Below are 20,639 nucleotides of genomic sequence, written 5' to 3'. Positions count from 1 at the left end.
TCTCACCAAACACCAAAGGAATGAAATGCTCTCCCCTCCACCTCCCTGGGCAACTCTGACCGCTGGGCAGCTGCTTTCACAGGCCAACGATTAGACTGGTAGTGAAGCAAGGTGATTAAAAGCTTAGACCCTAGGGGTGCCGGTTGGCTGCACTTGGGAGCAGTACCGTCTTGCCCCAGGGGATGTTTGGAAATTTGTGGAGGTCGTTCTGGTTGCCCCAGGGACTGGGAGGCCCCACTGGCATTTAGTGGGCAGGGAGCAGGGTGACTAAACACCCTGAAATACACGTGACAGTCTCGCCCGGAGAACTGTCCCATCCCAGATACCCTTAGCAACTCTGTTAAGACACCGATGGCAGACATTTCTGGGTTCCAAGCCCTCCGTAGCCACTACCCGCGGCCACGTGGCTGTGCTGAGCAGGCAGAGCTGTGCTCTGGTTGTAGAGTGGGGATGCTGACACATAGCCACCTGCTCCCAGACTTATTTTCCAGTTAGAGTGAAATCAACTTTCCCTCTGGCTTCATCTGCTCAGGCTGCCATAACAAAATACTATAGGTTGAGACGCTTAGACAAAAGATGATTTTCTCATAGTTCTAGAAGCTAGAAAGTCCAAGATCAAGGTTCTGGCTGATTCGGTTCCTGATGAGGTCTCACTTCCTATCTTGTGGATGGCTGTCATCTCTCTGTGTGCTTATGTGACCTCTTCTTTGTGCAAGTGCAGAGGGAGGGCAAGCAAGCCCTGTGTCTTCTTATAAGGGCACTAATCCTATCACGAGGATCTCACCCTCATGTCCTTTTCTAAACCTAGTTACCTCCCAAAGGCTGTGTCTCCAAATACCATCACACTGAGGGTTACAGCTTCAACATATAAACGGGGACAGGAGCAAAATTCAGTCCAGCCATCATAGAGAGGTACTTCTTTTCTTTTTTTGTTAACATAAATTTATTTATTTTTGGCCGTGCTGGGTCTTCATTGCTGCGCGCGGGCTTTCTCTAGTTGCGGCGCGCAGCGGGCTTCTCACTGCGGGGGCTTCTCCTTGTTGTGGAGCACGGCTCTAGAGCGCAAGCTCAGTAGTTGTGGCACACGGGATTAGTTGCTCCTCTGCAGCATGTGGGATCTTCTCGGACCAGGGCTCAAACCTGTGTCCCCTGCATTGGCAGGCAGATTCTCAACCACTGCGCCACCAGGGAAGCCCAAGAGGTACTTCTTACCCTACTGTTAGGGATTCATATACATACATTTTTTAAAGTATATATTGTGTCAGTCCAGGTCCTCTGAGGAGTAGATGGCAAAATGGGATTAAATATGCAGGCTTTTATTATGGAAAACACTCATGGGGGGCGGGGGAATAGGGAAGGAGGTGGGAAAGACTGGGAGAGCCATTAGACCACAATGCCAGTCTGACCCAGAGTGAAGAACAGAGGGATGCAGGGTAGAATAAAGCATCCCGGAACGTGTGCTAAGGAAATTTCAGCAGGGCTTAGTGCCACAGCCATCAAAGGAGTTTGCATCTCTTAGAAATGGGTCTACCCCAGTATCCCTGCTTGGTCACTGGCTAGAAGCAGCCTGTGGGAAGCGTGGCTTTGGTGCAAATGTTAAGGATAGAGCTTGGAATTCAGGAGTTGGGAATCACTGGCCAGTTACCATCCCTATGTCCAGAGGGCACGCTCATGGCCACTACATACATTATTAAAGAATTCCCCCACTCTGAGAGAATGAAGATGCTTTGCCACATCTTTCTGAGGCTCAGACACTAAGAAAGCCTGTCTGGGGCTCAAATAAGAGCACATCCATGAAATCCAGACTTACAAAAAAAAAAAAATGCACAACAAGAGCCACTGGGATTCGGGATCCAGGCACCATGGAAATTTATGGCATTAATGTTCCTGTAACAGAGGATTCTGCTCTGTGGAGGAAAGGCAGGCTGTGAGAAAAGCCCTCTTTGGATGCGAGGGCTCCCCCCATCCCCTGCAAGTGACAAAGCTGAGCACACTCTAAGTACGGCAAGAACCCCAATCCCTCATGTTTTTGTTTTGTTTTAACTAGCACTTCTTGGACTGGTGTACATTTGGAAGTAAATCTGATTAGTTTAATCTCAGCGCGATTAAAAGTGACTAAATGCTCATATTCTGGAAGCCATTTCCAAAATCCCCGCAGCCTCTTTGTGCGTTCCCTAGGAAAGAAAGTTGCCATCATTTGCTAAAGGTAAGTAGGGGCTATTAAAGAAAGGACACAAATGAACCTATCTCTGAAACAGAAACAGAGTCACAGATGTAGAGAACAGACCGGTGGTTGCCAAGAGGGAGGGGGTCGGGGGAGGGATGGACCGGGAGGTTGGGGATCACAGATGTGGGCTTTTACACATGGAATGGATAAGCAGCAAGGTCCTACTGTATGGCACAGGGAACTATGTTCAATATCCTATGATAAACCATAATGGAAAAGAATATATATAAAAAAAGAATGTATAAATATTGAAATATATATATATATATCTGAATCCCTTTGCTATATAGCAGTTAATTAACACAGAATTGTAAATCAACTATACTTCAATTAAAAAAAATTGAAAAGATAATGAAAAAAAGAAAGGAGGGCTTTGGAATTGTTCCATTAGGAAGTTGGTGCTGCCTGCTTACAGAGCACGTCTCATCCCCAAACCTGCCGGGGCGTCCCCATAACTGCTAGAGTCTAGACCAGGGCTTGGCAAACTACAGCCCCTGGACCAAATACAGATGCTGCCTGATTTGATAAGTAAAGTTTTATTGGAACACAACCACACCCACTTGTTAATTCTTGTCTGTGGCTGTTTTCACTCGACAACAGCGGAGTGGAGCAGCTGGAACAGAGGCTGTGTGATAAACACAAAGCTTCAAATGCATCCTATCTGGTTCTTTAAAAATAAGTTTGCTGACGCTGGTCTAGATTATTTCCAAAAGGCAACTGGAGGGGAAAGAGAGAATACAGGCAAGACTGGGAGGAGAAAACAGTATATACTTGAAATATTACTTAGCCTCCACAGCAATCCAATGAGGTTGGCATGAAACATGAGCAAACAGGCAGAGAGAGCTTGGATGACGTGCTCAAGGTCATACAGCCAGTAAATCATGGAGCTGGGATTTGAACTCAGGTCTGACTCCAAAGTCCAAGCTTTTCAACGTTTTCCCACTTGTAGAAGCCATGTGTCACCAAGGGGCAGCCTCAATATGACTTCGCACCCCAGTCAAAGAAAAGTACTCTTTAATATGGAAGTTTTCTGAAGACTATGTTGATTTTGAACGAAGGCACCTTTAGCCTAAGAAAAGCCATGTGCTTGCTATACAAACAAGGCTCTCAGATGAGTCCATCAGTGCTGCAATCTGGTCACATCCACACCATGGGGAAATGGTGGAAAGGCAACTACTCAAGACTGTGTCCCCTGTAACAGGACCATTTGTAAAAAAAACTTGAAAAAGTGAGTAAAGTTTGCCTTAAAGGGCCCTGTCTTTCGTTTCAGAGGTTCCCACGAATGACTTCACATTCCTGGGCCTCAGGCGCCTCACCTTTAAAATGGGGATAATTAAAGCCCCTCAGGTTGTTCTGTTCTGAAGATCAAACGAGATAATCAACATAAAGCCTTGCTCACTTTCTGGGACATAGTAGGTATTCAATAAATGTTACCTCCTTCGGTTCTGAGCTGCCCCAGGCAATGCCTGCCTGGACTTGCTTTTTATCAAAAAGTTCCCAAATTTAGTCTATTATCCTCTGAAGTCAGACTTACTAGTCTCGTGCTCCATTCCTTCCAGTCTTCGATCTGCTTTAAACAAATTATTTCTAGGGGGAGGGGGTGTGGGGAGGTAGATGAGTATAGAGTTATTGTTTCTGAAGACACTGAGTAAGACACACATGCCTCAAAGTTCCACTAGTGCCTCAAATTCAAAACGTGCCAAAGATTATTCATACTCCTCTCCCTCAGCCTGTTCCCCTCCAACTCCCCCACCCTCGCCTTGTACAAGTGCCTAGTGATACCGCCACTGGCCTGGGCTTGAATCTGGACGTGGCCCTTGGCCCCAGCCTCTCGCTGGTGCACTGCGTTCACCCCCTCCCCAAGCCCTGCCACTGCTCTGCCTCTGCCCCTGTTCCCATCACTAGGACTCTCCTGGTCCATTTCCTAAGTAGTCTCCTGCCTCCAATGTCCTCCGCTCTTCAAGTGATCCGACCCAGAGCTGTCGGAACCAAGCCTGGCGGGCTCAGTGCCAGCACAAAACCTCCTGTGGCCCTCCAGGGTCAAAGTCCACACACTTGGGCTTAGCCCCCAGGGTCACCGTGACTGGCGCAGCTCACCTGGCCACTCTTAATTCCATTACCCTGACTATGGTCAAGGGCAGCCTTTAAATATTTGATGGCCAGCCACAGATGCTGACTGACATTAACCCTTTCGTTTCTGGCTTAGGGGAAGGTCTGGTGGAGCACTGACTCCCCACCTACCAACAGGGCACATTTCCACACTGGATGACTATCTGACCTCCCTGTGGCCAGACAGCTTCCACCATTCTCCTAACATGCCCTTTACATTCCTCTCTGCTCCTTCATGGACCATCTTAATTGCTACGTTCCCCACACAGTGCCATATGGCAGTCACCTTTCTCTGTTTTTCTGAATTTCCATAGCATTTCCCTAACATGCCTCTGATGGGACACAGCACTTTCTCCTCACTTTATAGGTACCGGCATACATGTGCTATATCCCCAGCTAAGACGGTTTGCAAACTGACAACCCACAGACTTCACTCAGCTTGCGGAAAGTTGCTAAACCCAAAAGTTCTTTTTTTTTTTTCGGTGAGAGATTTCAGATTTCAAAACTCTGTCTTTCTGGCTTCTCGTGGAGCAGGGGCGAGCCGGGCCATACAGGGCTTTTCTAATATACTAGCTATGATCGGCTGGACCCATGCAGCAGCCACCCCTGCGAGGGGATGGAACTCTCTGTTTCTTCTCAATGCCCACCTGGCCTACTTCACTCCTGTTCATTTCCTGCCTGGTCCCCATCAGCATGTGAGCTTGCAGCCCTGCTGTACCTGTAACAATTTTAAGAGCGGAAAGAATCCCTTTTAATTTTCATATCATGTAAGGGTTAAAAGCACGGACTTAGGACCCAATCCACTTAGGGTCCTGCTTAAGGCTGATGCTCACTAGCTGTGTGACTTTCAGCAAGTTGTTTAACCTCTCTGGGATTCGGTTTCCTCTTCTGTAAAATGTGAATAATGATACTGTACTACCTGCTTTGTGGGATCCTTGTGATGATTAAATGAGTTAATACATATAAAGGACTTAAAACAGTGCCCAGTATATAGGAAGCAATCCAGGGTCAGCTTTACATATGAGTAATAGTTGCAACAGAAGGGATAAAACATTCCTCACAGAACCTAGCACACTTAGTAGGTATATAAGCATACTGGGATAATAAGTGAAGAAATTAAGTAATATTCACAAGAGCCTTGTGGAAACTCTGGGCTAACCCAGATGAAGGCCTGATATAATGGAATGCCCATCAACGTGGGCAGCTTGGATGAAATCTTTGAGGAGCTACTGAAATTAAAGGGATCCTTCAATTTTGGCCTGTGAAAAGACATCTATACACGTATTCAAGAAAAACACAAGTCATTTGGTTGCATGTTGGAGATTATACACTAATAACCCAAGTAGCAAATAACGTATCAATAAGATTGTCTGAATTCCAACCACTGGCTCTGCTCTATACAATTTCTATCCAGAGGTGCTCAGGGTCAATATGGCAGAAGGAAAGGGGATGGCTTAGAGTCTTGGCATGGAAGTGCATCTGCAGAAAAGCTCATTTACTCAGATTGTAAATTCATCTGGAGTGGCTGGAGGAGGGTTAGTTGATGGAAATTATGGGAGAATTAAAATTTCCTCCCTTCACTGAAACTCTGGCATGTATAACTTTCAGTCTACATCAGTGATCATATACTTGTCGAAGGCACTAAAGAGTAATGAAAATAATACCTACATTCAAATACAGAGAAAGCAGACATCCAGCTTCTAGAAACATCCAGTTCTCTGCAATGTCTCTTAAAGGAAGATGTAATGGAGTACACAAGGGTGTTCTTGGCCCTATCCCTGAACCCGTGGTTAGGGATTCTGATTAAAAAGTGATTTGTATCCCAATGGTGGATTCTTTATGGATGAGGTGTGGTTAAGCTCAAACCAGAGGAGGGGTACTCAATAAAAGAAACTTTATCGTCCTTACATAAGTCCAACAGCTGGAAGAGATTTTATACCCTTTCTCATTAAGGTAGATGCTTTTTGTTTTTTTTTTTTTTTTTTTTTTTTTAACTGGAATTCCTTCAGGAATGACTTCAGGGAGAATGATGTCAGTGGATCATCATCCCTGGGCCAAAAGTCCTTCCTTCCAACAACGAGACCCCAGCACTCCACCTAGAACGGATCAGCAAGAACTGGGGGCCTCTGTCCACAGGCTACAAATACAACCCTGACACAGCGGAAAGGTGAGCTGTGATGATTTTGAAAGCTGAAGTCTGGCATAGTCTGAAATTCGTGTGATAACAAATTCTCAGCCCTGAATTTGGAAGATCTCCAAGGAAATTTCTCTCCAGAGTGTCGAAGGATGCCAAGAGAGATTACAACGTCTGGGACCACAGCTGAACATTTGAAGGTGATGATTGTTTAGGCAAGTGATTTACTGGTGACCTGTGGGGAAAACAAAGTCGAGCAGAGTAGGGGGAGGAGGGGACTGATGGGGCAGAGAGAACCACCAGTAAAAGCTGAGCATGCGAATCATAACTGGCCAGGGGCCAAGTCCAAGTACCTGACAGTGAAGTAAAAGAAAATGGGCAGAGAGGGCAGGAGACCTGAGTTCTGGTCTCAGCTCTGCCACCTCTCTTCTACGTGACCTCCATGAGATGCTTCTATCGAACTTGTTTTCTTCCTCTCTAGTACGGGAGGGTAGAGATTAGGTTAGCAAGTAACTCTTAAAAGCCTTCAGGGACCAGGCTGGGAACGTGGATGTGTGGAGGAGCTTAGGTGAAGCAATAAGGAAGGCAGGGAATGGTGGTGATTGTGGCTAATCAGAGCGCACGCTCCTGGCTAAAGGCTTTCATGTGCCTTGTTCTTAGGGCACTGCTCTAGCTAACACACCTCTGATCTGGTGTGGCCTGCCGACTATTATCTTTAGACTCATGCATTGGATGATGACCATGCTCTGCTCTAATTCTCTGGGTGTCTGAAATCCTAAAATGGGTCCAATAATAGATATATACACTCTTGGCTCAAATACAAAGGAAATGGAATTGTGGACTATTTGGATTAAGAACTTGGGCTTTGGGCTTCCCTGGTGGCGCAATAGTTAAGAATCCACCTGCCAGTGCAAGGGACACAGGTTCGAGCCCTGGTCCGGGAGGATCCCACATGCTGCGCAGCAACTAAGCCCGTGTGCCACAACTACTGAAGCCCACGCGCCTACAGCCCATGCTCTGCAACAAGGGAAACCACTGCAATGAGAAGCCCATGCACCACAACAAAGAGTAGCCCCCCGCTCGCCCCAACTAGAGAAAGCCTGCACACAGCAACAAAGACCCAACAGAGCCAAAAATAAATTTAAAAAAAAAAAAAAGAACTTGGGCTTTGCAGTGAACTAGGATTGAGTCCCTAGCTCGGTCACTAATGAGTGGTCGATGCTTCCCTGCTTATTCTTCTGAAATTCAGCAACGTTGAAAATCAAAAGGTTTTCTGTAGGTTTGTGGAAAATTCATTTGGTGGCAAAACTGACCTGAACTATTCAGAGATATTATTTATACCAAGGGTCAGCAATTTTTTTTTTCCGTAAAGGGTCAGATAGTAAGTATTTTGGGCTTTGCAGGTCACAACTACTCAACTCTGCCCTTGTAGCATGAAAGCTGCCATAACAAATAGGCGTGACTGCATTCCAATAAAACCTGATATACAGAACAACAGGTGGATGCGGCCCACCTGCAGTTTGCTAACCACCGATGTATACAATTTAGCATGAATATTCATACATTTTGCTACAGAAATATTAATGATTCTGATTATGGGTGCTCTCCTGGACACCTGTGCGGTTATGACAGACTGAATAATAGCCTCCAAAGATGTGTATGTCCTAATCTCTGAATTTTGCAAATGTGACCTGATATGGCAAAATGGGCTCTGCAGATCTGATTAAGTTCAGGAACTTGCTATGGGGGGAGGCGACCCTGCATTATCGGGGTGGGCTCAGTGTCATCCCATGGGTCCTTACAGGAGGGAGGCAGAAGGGTCAGAGCCACAGGAGATGTGATGGTGGTAGCAGAGGTCAAAGGGAGAGAGGGAGACTTGGAGGTGCTGTGCTACTGGCTTGGAGACAGGAAGGTGCACAAGCCAATGAATGCCATGGCCTGGAGTGCTGGGAAAGCCAAGGAAACAGATTCTCCTCCCAGCCTCCAGAATGAACACATCCCTGCAACACTTGGACTGTAGGCCTCTGACTTCTAGAACTGTAACATAATAAGTGCGTTGTTTCAAGCCATTGCATCGGTGGTTATTTGTTACAGTGGTGATAGAAACTAATATAGAGATACAGCACAATATATGGTGTGGGCACCCAGTTTCCTCTCTAACATAGAAAATGTATGAACATAAAACTCTTGTCCTAAGAGTGCCAGATAGTGGCTTGTGGATTTGTAGTGGTAGGATCTATACAATCTCAGGTGAAATCTCAGGTTCCCCGTGCACAAGATGGGTATAAAATCGAATCTTCCCTCAAGATCATTATGAAGGACACGGGGAATCTCCTCCTAGATCCCCCTTCAAGGAAGGCCTTGATGTCCAAACTGCTGGAAGTGCTGTTGGTGGTCAACCGAAAAGCCCTCAGCCCCAAAGGGACTACCTCACCAGCAAAAGCACTGTGAGGGCGGGGGCATATCTATGTCTGCACAAGGTGCGGGTTCTAAACGCCTGGCCGTTTCCAAAAGGCTGAGAATCAGATTTTCCAACTGTCAGCAAACATTTCACTCTAAATCATTGAAACTGGGCAATCGACGTGGGTATTGCAAAATAATGTGCTGAAGTCATAACACATACCTAGTCTTCCAATATCTGGGTGGAGCTGAGGATTATAACATGTTTTAAATGAAATGTAGCTCACTAATTAATTATATAAGTTCAAAACGTAAGTATTAAACCACTACGCTATTCTGCTGTGATGATGGTCAAGCCTCACCATGTCCGTGACATTCAGCAGGAAAATAAACTATTTTCAGAGACTGTTTTTCCCCACCGCCAGCACCAAGTAAAGTGGTAAAAATAGCTCAGTAGCCCGGTCTACACCTGATGAAAAAGATCCGCATTACTGCTGAGGATTCTCAGATCCAAGCAGCCTTTCTTCACCCCTTCCTGATCAGCTAATAAAAAGTTTGTAAATCGGTGACCTTGACAAGTGCTGGAGTATGAGTGGGAGCAACAGAAAGCATGTGAGAGAAAGAATGAAAAAGGCCTAGACAGGCAGGTCATGCTTAAATATCAAGTCCTTCCTCCCAAGTCTTTGGTCTTTAATAAGAGGGTGGCAGATGTACAATTTGACTGTTGACCTTTGAAACCGAGAGCAAGCTTTCATAGACAGCATCTCACCTCTTATCCAACAGAGGGAAAGACTTCTGTGCTCCAGAAAATGGAATTTTTGTCTGCCAAATTAGACCAGCCAGAGGCCGCTTATCTTTAAACCCGTGGTTCTATAAAACTGTAGTTCCCACTTAATGCTGTCACAGATCTTTGTAGCCTCACATTTCTTTTTCAAAGCCTTCTTGAATATCTTGCACATAAAGATGACCTTTAGACTCCATTTAGCAAGTTCTTAAATCTATCCCATCCCGCTGGGATTTGGGTTGGAAAAGTGTGAACTTTACTATTAATTTCAGCAAGATCCGTCATCTCAGTTAAGCTTCTTTGTTAAGGGCAACAGAACCCAGCTCTGCCAACCTAAGTGAAGAGGAACTTATTGAAAGGATGCCAAGGGCTCGTGGACTTGGTAGGAGACTTGCATGACTTATAGGGACTAGATTTGTGATGGAGAGGAACCAAGGAATTTTCACAATGCCAAGGAAGCAGGGAGGAGAGCTACGGTCCGGAACCTGGAATAATCTGGCCCAAATGCCTCTAAGTCCAGGCGAGACTTCTAAGCTGTTATACTGCTTAAGACGCGGAGCGTGCAGAGAAAGTGCTCGGGGAAGTCAGCTGAGGTTTATCCTCTCTCTCCCACCTCTCCCCATCCCTTTGCACCAACTGGAGTAGAGAGAGCAAGGATATGACTTTCCCAGTGGAAAGTGGTCACCAGGAATTGCCCTCTACAGAAGCTGCTATGAATATGCACCTCCACCCTTTTGGCCTAACCCAGAAGTTACCTACAGGTTCACCTGTACACAGAACTACTCCTCTCCCTGGCTACTGGACCACCATCAATCAAGGCAGGACAGGACTTGGAAGATCAACAACCCAGCCTCCTTGCCCCTCAGAAAGAAATTCTGAAGGGTATTCCTTCTCAGAAGGTCAGTGTGACTGAGGCCAGGTGCACACGGTGATAAGCTCAGCTTTAAAGCCATGGAGGGATATCAGCTTCCTCCTTTCCAGGTCTCACGTCCACATTGTCTCAGTGCTTCCGGGAATGTTCTCCCAATTAAACCACTTGCACTCAAGTTCCTGTCTCAAGGTCTGCTTTAAGGAAACCTTAAAACGAAGACATAACCAGTCTTTCTGCATAAGGGGAAAATCAAATCTCTAATAGAAACTTGAATTGCTATGAGGTAAAAGGAATTGATGATGGGCAACCATAGATGACAAATAGTCACCACATCTGTTAACAATAATAGTCCAAAAAATCGTTTTTAAGATTATAAAAAGGGGAAAATATTACAGATGATGTTCCCTGTTAGAAGCTTTACTTCAGCAACAATGAGTTGAGTAAGATTCTCAAGTATCGTCATGTCTTTTAGAAGTACACTTGTAATAGTTGTTATATATTGCTAGGTAAAATATTACCCCAAACCTTAGTGGTTTCCAACAATAAGCATTTACTATATCATGGTTTCTATAAGTCAGGAATTTGGGAGCAGCTTAGTTGAATGGTTCTGGTTTAGGGTCTCTCAAGAGGTTGCCATCAAGATGTTAACAGGGGCTGCTGTCATCTGAAGGCTGGATCAGGGTCTCCAAGATGACTCAGTCACTTGGCTATTGCTATTGACAGGAGGCCTCAGTTCCTCACCACATGGACCTCCCTACAGGACTGCTTGAGTATTCTCAGAACATGGCAGCTGGATGCCCCACATGAGTGATCAGAAAAGAGCAACATGATGGAGGTTGCCATGTCTTCTATGACCTAGCTTCAGAAGTTACATTATTCATTTCTGTAGAATCCAACTGGTTATAATGATACAATCAGCCCTATCAAAGTAGAAGAGGTCTATACAAGCATGTGAATATTAGGAGGTGGAAAAGGCTGTGGGCTATTTCAGAGGCTGCCTATATAGGACCACTTTCCTCTAAAGCAGTCAATGAATTTTGAAGTCTTTATGAAACTGACCGATAGATAAACAATTCTATAGAGGAGCAGAGTCAGGGACTCCCATCCCATACCCAAGTGGTCCACAACTAGATGCCTGAAGGTAACTGCTTAATACAAAGCCAAACGGTTTTGTGAAAATAAGGACCTCAGTACAGTTCATTTCCCTTGCACTTATGATTCTGGCCTGGAGTCTGAGGATAACCAGATCACCAGGGTTGGAACCAAAATGGGACTCGTGCTGGAGAGTCTTGTGTTTGGATAGCCCATCTCTCCCCTGCCAATTCTTCCCCCTCCTCCTCCACGGGGATCAGATCCTAAACTCCAGCATGAAATAAACAAAAGAGAAAAAAATTCCTTTGTAAGTCCACCAGAACCTAGTAAAAACAGAGCCATATGCTGCAGAACCCAATCCGGAAATTCCAGCTTAACATAAAAAATATAAAATACCATCCTCAATGTGCCAAGCTTTTATAAGGAAGATGAGTGAGTCTGCCAACCCAAATAAGAGGAAAGGCCAAATGAGTTAGAGCGCCAAGCAGATTTCAGAACCACCCCTCCCCTCCCCAATCCTAAATCCAACGTAAGGAAGGCCTGTGGATAATGGCCTGGGAGACTGTCTTTCACCACATTCCTTTTACTCACCAAGAGCCCAGGGTTCGATGTGTGTGTCTGTGTGTGTGTGTGTGTGTGTGTCATAGATTATAATGACCCAGAGCTCAAAGGGAGATTAACATCATTACCTGAGAATCAGCCCCCAAAAACAGATTCAACCTAGAGCATTTCCCTCCATGAGAAATGGAAATTACAGAGATATTCAGAAAAGCATAAATTCATACAGTAGCAATATCGTATGCACTGATTGAAATAATGGGTCATTTCGTTGCAAATCTGTGACATAAATACACTGATTCAAATGACAAAATGCCAGGCACACACAGCGTAACAAAGCTCTTTCACAGAAATGTCTGCTGTGTGCTCTCCGGGTCCCTAACTCAGTAACTGGCACTGCAACCACGTGGTTGCTCAAGCCAGAAAACTGGGAGGCACCCTTGACCTTCCTCATTCACAGGCTCATGCTCCATTTCTAATTCAGTATCAAGGCTGCTACATCCTATACCTTCCTCAATTTTTTCCATACCTCTCCATCTCCACCATCCTACTCAGGTCTTTTTTGCCTGGAGGGCTGCAGTCACCTCCACACTGTTTTCCCTGGTCCTATACTTGTCATGCCTCTCCCCCAGAGTAGTTAGCATTAGTTTCTGCTTTAAGAGACAAACTACAAATAAAAGTGTAGGAAGGTGTGGAGATTAGCAATCTGAGGTTGGTGTAGCACCATGCCTCAAATTACCGGAGACCCAGCCTTCTTCGTTCTTGTGTTCTACTGTGCAGTTTCTGTTACGAGGTCACCTCATGGTTCAAATAGCTGCTGGAGCTCCAGCCATTACATCTGTATTGAAGCTAGCAGGAATGAGGAAAGGGTTGAAAAAGATCATACCCTCTCCTTTAAAGGACACTTCCCAGAACTGTACACACATACCTTGACACTGCCTTGTCTATAACTTAGTCACGTAAACCATACCTGGTGGCAAGGGAGACTCGGAAATTTAGTCTTAATTCCAGTCATGGGCCCAATACAAATCAGAGCTGCTATTACTAAGGAAGAAGAATAGAGTAGAAATTACAAAGAGAATAGAGCACAATGGCAATTTCCTATCAGGGACTTGATTCTCCCCTTACATACAGCCTGGTTAAGATGTCTTAGTGTGGGTTCCCATAAAGCAGAACTTAAGACAGTCTCTGCTCTTCTGCTTCCATAATCACCTCAGCCAGCACACGCTCTTTATATGTCCTATGAAGACATGCTCATGGAGGTCCCCTAGGCCATGCTGAGGAGTTTAGTTTGACTGTACAACAGGAAGCACCATGGAATTTTAAGCCTAAGAGTGGCATGATCAAATCTGTGGTTTTCACAGGTCACCTTGGTCATTCTGTAGCACAGCATGCAATAAGGTGAGCACAAGGCAGGGAGACCACATAGGAGGAAACTGCAGTACCTCAAGGGACCCTGATGGCATCTAGATAAAGGTGGTAGAAATACAGATGCTGAGATGTGGGTGAACTCAAGTCATACTGTGGGGATAGAGACAACCGTACTTTCTGATAAACTGGATGTGGGTGTGATAAGATGACAAGTGCTCAGAAAGGCCCCAGGATTTGGGAGGGACTGGCTGGGGGAGGAGCAAATCAGTGGAGGGAAAAACCCTAAGTCCTTTTCTGGATGAGTCAGCAGTGCCCAGCAGGCATCCAAATGGAGATGTCAGGTAGGCAGGTGATTCATGAGTCTGGTGTACAAGGGTCGGGCTGGGGCTAGAAATATATTTTTAGGATTCTTGAGCAGCACATGATGGCATTTAAAACCATGGGACTGGGTGAGATCACCTATGGAAAGTACAGATGAAAGAGGAGGAGGGGAGGGGGGAAGAGGGAAGGGGGAGGGGGGAAGGGGAAAGGGGGGAGGGGGGAAGAGGGAAGGGGGGAGGGGCTATGGACAAGGCTTCCAGGCACTCCAACACATATCAATGTTGAAACCAAGCACATGGATCCCGGGAAAACTCAGTGCTCTCATCTGTAAAATGGGAACATGTCTGGGAAAGTACATGGGACACCACGCAGAGCTTTATAAATGGAAGAACACAGTCCTTATTTCTGCCTCAAAAGGTAAATAATTTGAAACAATCAATTACCTTTATTCAGTCAATGGAAATGCTTTATAACCATCTGTTATAAAATTAAGCTGTGGGACCTCCCTGGTGGTCCAGTGGTTAAGACTTTGCCTTCCAACGCAGGGGGTGCGGGTTCGATCCCTGGTTGGGGAGCTAAGATCCCACATGCCTTGTGGCCAAAAAAAAAGCCAAAACAAAAAACAGAAGCAATATTGTAATAACTTCAATAAAAATTAAGTTGTGGTTTGGTTGTGCTCAATATAACTCTGTTTTGTCCTTGCATTCTTTTTGCACATTGGTTTATGCATTTAGGCATAGCCCATGAAGCATCATATAAATGTAAAAATTGTTATTAAAAGTGTTCATAAAACTTCCTTCATAGTTCTCTTGTTTTATGTAACAAATGACATCCCTACCCACTCCAGGGAAAAGGGTTTGGAAGATAAACGTCTTAAAGAAGGGAAGAAAATTGTATTTATTTTTTTTTTACATTGAACACTAGACACCACGTTTTAAAAAATTTTTCCTGCATATCATGATGAAAAAACAATAAAAAGGAAAATGACTAACATTTCTTGAGCATCTACCACATATAAATCACTGTGATGATTATTGTACACATTATCTCATTTAATTTTTCCAACTCTTGTACGATGTAGATTTTAGTAAATGCATGTCACAGTGGGAGAAACTGAGGCCCAGAGAGCTTGGGTAACTTGTCAAGCTGGACAGTGGCAGAGCTGGTTTGTAAACTTGGATTAAGTTGGCCCTGAAGCCCACACACTTAACCTTTCATTCTCCTGTTTCATAATTGTGATCTATGTTACTTCCGCACTACGCTGGTTTCCTATTGCTGCTGTAACAAAAACCACCACAAACTTAGGGACTTAACACAACACTAATTTGTTATCTTATAGTTCTGCAGGTCAGAGGTTCAAAAATGGGTCTTGTGGGCTAAAATTAAAGTGTCAGCAGGGCTGTGTTCTTTCTGGAGGCTCTAGGGGAGAATCCATCCCTTGCCTTTTCCTGCTTCTAGAGTCTGTCCACACTCCTTGGCGTGTGGTCCCATCCAGCAATTAAATCACTCTGGCCTCTGCTTCCATCATCACGTCTCCTTCCCTGACTCTGACCCTCCTGCCCGCCTCTTACAAGGACTCTTGTGATTACATTGTGTGCCCACAGGGATAATCCAGGATAATCTCTCCATCTCAAGAGCCTTCGTTTAATCACACCAGCAAAATCCCTTCACCATGTAAGGTAACATATCTACGGGTTCCAGGGATTTGATGGGGACATGTTTGGGGGTCATTATTCTGTCTACCCCACCACCTAACTGCACTTTCATATTCCCATCTTGCCATTTGAAGAGGAAATTGTGATGAAGCATTTTGAGGTTTGTGCTTAGTGTCAGGTCCCCTTTCTGGGCCTTTGCCCCCCTGGATCTGTTCGGATTTTGGACACAGGAAACCTGGGCCGCACGGCTTGCAGGAGCTTAGTCCCCGACCAGGGATCAAACCCAGGCTCCGGCAGTGAAAGCACCGAGTCCTAACCGCTGGACCACCAGGGAATTCCCTGACTCTGATTTTTAAACCACCACCTCCTTCATCCCCAATAAAACGACCCAGCCAGCTCCTCACCGGCCCTGAACAGACCCTGCCCTTTCACACCTCACTGCCTTCGCACACACACCTCCCCCTTAAATGCCCCTGGGCTTCTTGGATGGATGAGAACTGACTTATCTTTGAAGATAGGCCATGTATCACATTCTTCAAGAAACCTAGATTGAATCCTCTCATCTGGATTAATGGGACTGTCTTCTGGGTTCCCCAAAACTGTGTTTATAACCATTTCCAGGCAGGGATCCTTCAGCTGCCAATGTCTAAGCCCAACTTAAATTAAGGGGATTTGGGGAACTTTACCAACTCATGTATCTGACATTAGGAGTGGGATGAGCTTCAAGCACAGCTGGATCCAGGGTCTGAGACAAATACTGTCGGTTTCATTAGTTTCCTCCGTCTGTCTCTCTACATCTCCCCACCTCTTAGTTCTGTCCTTTTCTGCAGGTCCTCTTCTATGCAGCTTAGAACAATGACTGCCATCTATACATAATCCCAGGGGAAAACAGGGCCCCCCCCCCCCCCCTCTCTCAGCACACAAATGTCCTTCCCAGAGAGGCATCACTGTCTTGGCTTCTGCCCTGCCCATCACTGGGGAGATTAAAGTTCTCCTTCACCGGCCACCCTAGGCCACAGGCCCGACCCAGCACTGAGGAGGCAGGGCGCTTCAGGCCAGCTTCAGGAGGACCCACAGCATAGGGGAGGGGATGCCCAAAGAAACATGCTCAACAGACCAAAATCACACGTGCCACAGCCCTCTGAAGCCTGGGGGTCCTGCTCCCCCCTGGTGTTTTCCTTTACCTGTTTATACCGTTAGCTGTCACTAAGTATCTCTGATTCTGTTACTGAACACATACTTTTCATTCATTCATCGAACAGATATTGACCAAATGCCTACAGTGGGCCCGACGCTGGGCTGGGCACTTAGTCAGACCCTTATTCCTCACAACCGCCCTGCAGGCTGGATGCACTCATCACCCCAACACCAAAGATGGAGGAAGTGAGGCTCAGAGACGCCATGTGACACACAGCTGGGGGAAATTAAAGGCAGAATTCGAAGCAAAGGCCATTTGACTTGAAAGACTAGCGTCTTCCCGCTCCCCTGGGGGAGCTCAGTTTGGCCAGAGATTCAGTCTCGTTCACCTTTGCTCCAAGCCCAGCATCTAGCCCGTGGCCAGTCACCTAGCAGGGGCTCAGTAAACATTAGGCAAACGTGGGAGTGAGTAAATGAAGGGCTGTCACTCCTCCAAGACGCTATGCTCCTCTTCTGAGATATTGAGAAAGGAGTTGGAGCTGACATTGTGGGACCACTCCCCTCCGCCACCCCGGCCCCAAGAGCAACTTAGAGTGACGAGTGATGGAGGGGAGAAGAGGGCGTAATGGCTGTGTCTCGATTTCGCTGAGATCCTCTCACTTATTCTGGGGAACGTAGTGGTAAGGACTGAGTTATGCCCCCTTTATTCATATGTTGAAATCCCAGCCCCCAGTACCTGAGAATGTGACCGTATTTGGAGATGGGGTCTTTACAGAGGCAAGAGGCAGTCCAGTCAAAAGGAGGTCATGAGGGTGGGCTTAATCCATATGACTGGTGTCCTTATACAAAGGGGAAATGTGGACACAGAGATACCTTTAGACGGAAGAAGATGGAAAGAGACATGGGGAGAAGATGGCCATCTATAAGCCAAGGAGAGAGGCCTGGGCCAGATCATCCCTCAAAGCCAACCCTGTAGATACCTTGATCTTGAACTTCCAGCCTCCAAACCGTGAGACAATACACTTCTGCTGATTAAGACAACCACTCTGTGCTACTTTGTTATGTCAAATTAGCCTAGGAAACTCTATACATAGACTATGAGTGTGTGCCTACACACAGACACACACACACACACACACACACACACAGTTTTTCATTAAAAAGAAAAAGCCCCTAGTGAAACAATGAAACAATAATGGACACTTAGCAAGTAAATCAAATTTCATTTATAGTCATCACACCCTCCCCCAACATCATTAGAATAAATGGGCCCCATTTAAAGGAAGTAGAAGAAAAAAACCCCAAAATTTTCTCATCTTCCAGCTTCTACATAAAAGTTTCACTCAGGGGAAACCACCATATGAAATCCAATTTTATTTGGGTTTTACTTGGAAACAGCCTCACCGGAATGCAGCAGTGCAGCAAGAAAGAGAGAAAGATGGCCTGGAACCCATTTGTGTGCAGCTGTCCCACAGGGAGCCTAGGCAGCAAGCCAGGAGCTGCAGAGGCAGAGAAAGCCCACGAGGGCCACCAACCACCCCAGTTTGCCCGGGATGAGGGTCTTCCGGGATGTGGCACTTTCAGTGCTAAAACTGGGCTGGTCCTGGGCAAATGGGATGGTTGGGCTCCTTCCAGTCCTTTGCAGGACTGGCAGCTTCTGGAAAGAGGCTCTGGAGTCAGCCGGCCTGTGCTGGGACCCCAAGGCCCTGCTTCACGGCAGGGCAAACTATCCAACGTGTCTGAGCCTCCCTTTCCTTACCTGTAAGGTGGAGATGGTAATAGTTGCCTCAGAGAGGTAGTGAGAGACAAGGCAGTAGCCTCTAGCTGCACCTATGGTGAGCAGTTGTGTCTGAGCTCTCGCCCACCTGCAGGGCCCACGCCCCTCTCATGCAAAGCCAAGCATCCTTCTGCTTTAGGCTCCAGGGCTTTGCATGCCGCAGGAACTTGCTTGGCCAGGACTGAAGCACAGGCCAGAACGGCAGAGGACTCAATGGCCCTGGGTGCAACCTTCCACCAACCAAGTTCAAAAGCAGTAGATGAGAGCTCTAACCTCCTTGCCTTTCAGGGGCTATGTTTTGGAGGTGTTTCTGTGCTTCTCAGAGGCCCCACTGCAATATGGCTCTGGGGCTTACAGCAGCACACTTGAGAAACCCCCTTATCCTGGCTTGATCTCCTTCTCCATGTCACTCTCCCCACATCCCATCCTCACCCCTGCTTCTGGAGATCACCTCTCAAAGAAATCCCCTGCACCCAAATCCTTGCCTCAGGCTCTGCTTTCAGCAAACCCCATACTTAGATAAAAAAAACAAAATCACAAGAAGGCTTAGCAAATTCAAGTAGGCATTAAAAAATACCCATGGATATTATTATTCATCTGGGGTCTAGAGCTGAGGAGGGCTGGGAAATCTTGCTTCTAAGGTGAGCCATCTCAGGGACCTGGCTGGTTTCCAAAGGGTTGGATATTCTTTCAGTGACAGACCTAAAAACGGACTGAGTCCTCCAGCAGAATGCTGTCACTTGGGTAAGCCAAAATGTGTTCGAAATGGAGATGCCTGGTAGAGCTTGAGGCATTTCATCAGGTGAGATGAGAAATCTTTCCCCTTCAAAATGTATAGAACTGTTAAGCGTGTAAAACTACAAACCTTCCCCTGTAGGTTTTTACATCCTCCATGTAAGGCTGGGGGAAGGAAACAAAGAAGTCTACACAACAGCCAGACACAAGGGTGTGTACTTCCAGTGGACAGAAGGATTTTTATCGTACCTTTCGGATGTTCATTTAGCTTTTTATACAAATGGCTATAGGCAAGTGACCTTACAAGAGAAAACGTTTCTGAGATTTGCAATGAGAAAAGCCTTTTGACATTAACTAAAGACTGAAGTACGCGGGTTGGAAATGGTTCCAGGGTGTTTGGAAACCTTGCTACACTAGCTCCAGAATCAGATGGGATTCAAAAGGAACAATGGTTTTCCACAAATGGCCATTTAAATATAAACCATTTACCAGAAGTTCTTCCGCCCACCATTTCTCCAGATGCAGAGTCAAGAGTATTTTAAATTCAAGCGCTTGAACTGTGGCTTGATTCGTATTAGCTATTAAACGATGGTGAGCACTGCCTAGGCTCTCTGGCCAGCAATGAAGAGCCATCTCGAAAGGGGGTTGCCAAGGACTTGAGGGGTCAGAGACCAAGGGGGTTCACCTCCTAGAACCTTGAAACAGATGGAGGAAGAACTTTTTAAAAGCCCGGGGACTGGGACCCTTAAAACAGTACTTCCCAAACTTTCATGTACATTTGAATACTCTGGGGAAGCTTTTAAAAAATGCAGATTCTGATCCAAGGGGTCTGGGTTAGGGCCTGGGAGTCTGCATTTCTAACAGCCTCCCAAGGTGATGCTGATGGCTGCCTGACCACACTTGGAGTAGTAAAACTTTCAAGACAAGGGGCTGTATAACTGACTCCCTGTAGTCAAGATGTCTGGGCCAGAAGTTTGGTTCCCCTGCTGGAAGCTTGTTAAAGCTGTCAAATCACCACTCAAGGTCTGTGTGAGACAGCCATCAGGGAGGGGTTGGAGGTGGGTGGAGGGGGGAGGGAGGAAGAGAGAGAAGAGAGAGAGAGAGAGAGAGAGAGAGAGAGAGAGAGAGAGAAAGACCATATGTCACCCTTTCTCCTTCAGTGAAATCAGAGAACAGAGCTAATTTCTCCTGCTACTATTATGATTTCCCTACTGAGAGATGCTTTCATAAAATAAATACATTCTTAGTGACCATTTCCTAAGTAAACTGTCAGCACCCAGCCCCTGTTAGCAAGAGAACCAGGAAGTGTTAGTCCTGGAAGGACCCCTAGAGATCAATTTATCCAATTCCCCCCAAGTATAGGGTCTAGAAAGCACGCTTCAGGGGAATCAAGGCTACTGAGGAAAACCTTTCAAATGAAACCATTACGAGAGGAGTCTCAGCCTACCCATCTTGGGGTATAAATATG

The sequence above is a fragment of the Phocoena phocoena genome, chromosome 10 (genome assembly GCF_963924675.1).
Source record: "Phocoena phocoena chromosome 10, mPhoPho1.1, whole genome shotgun sequence".
Lineage (NCBI taxonomy): Eukaryota > Metazoa > Chordata > Mammalia > Artiodactyla > Phocoenidae > Phocoena > Phocoena phocoena.
Note: the sequence above shows the minus strand (reverse complement) of the source record.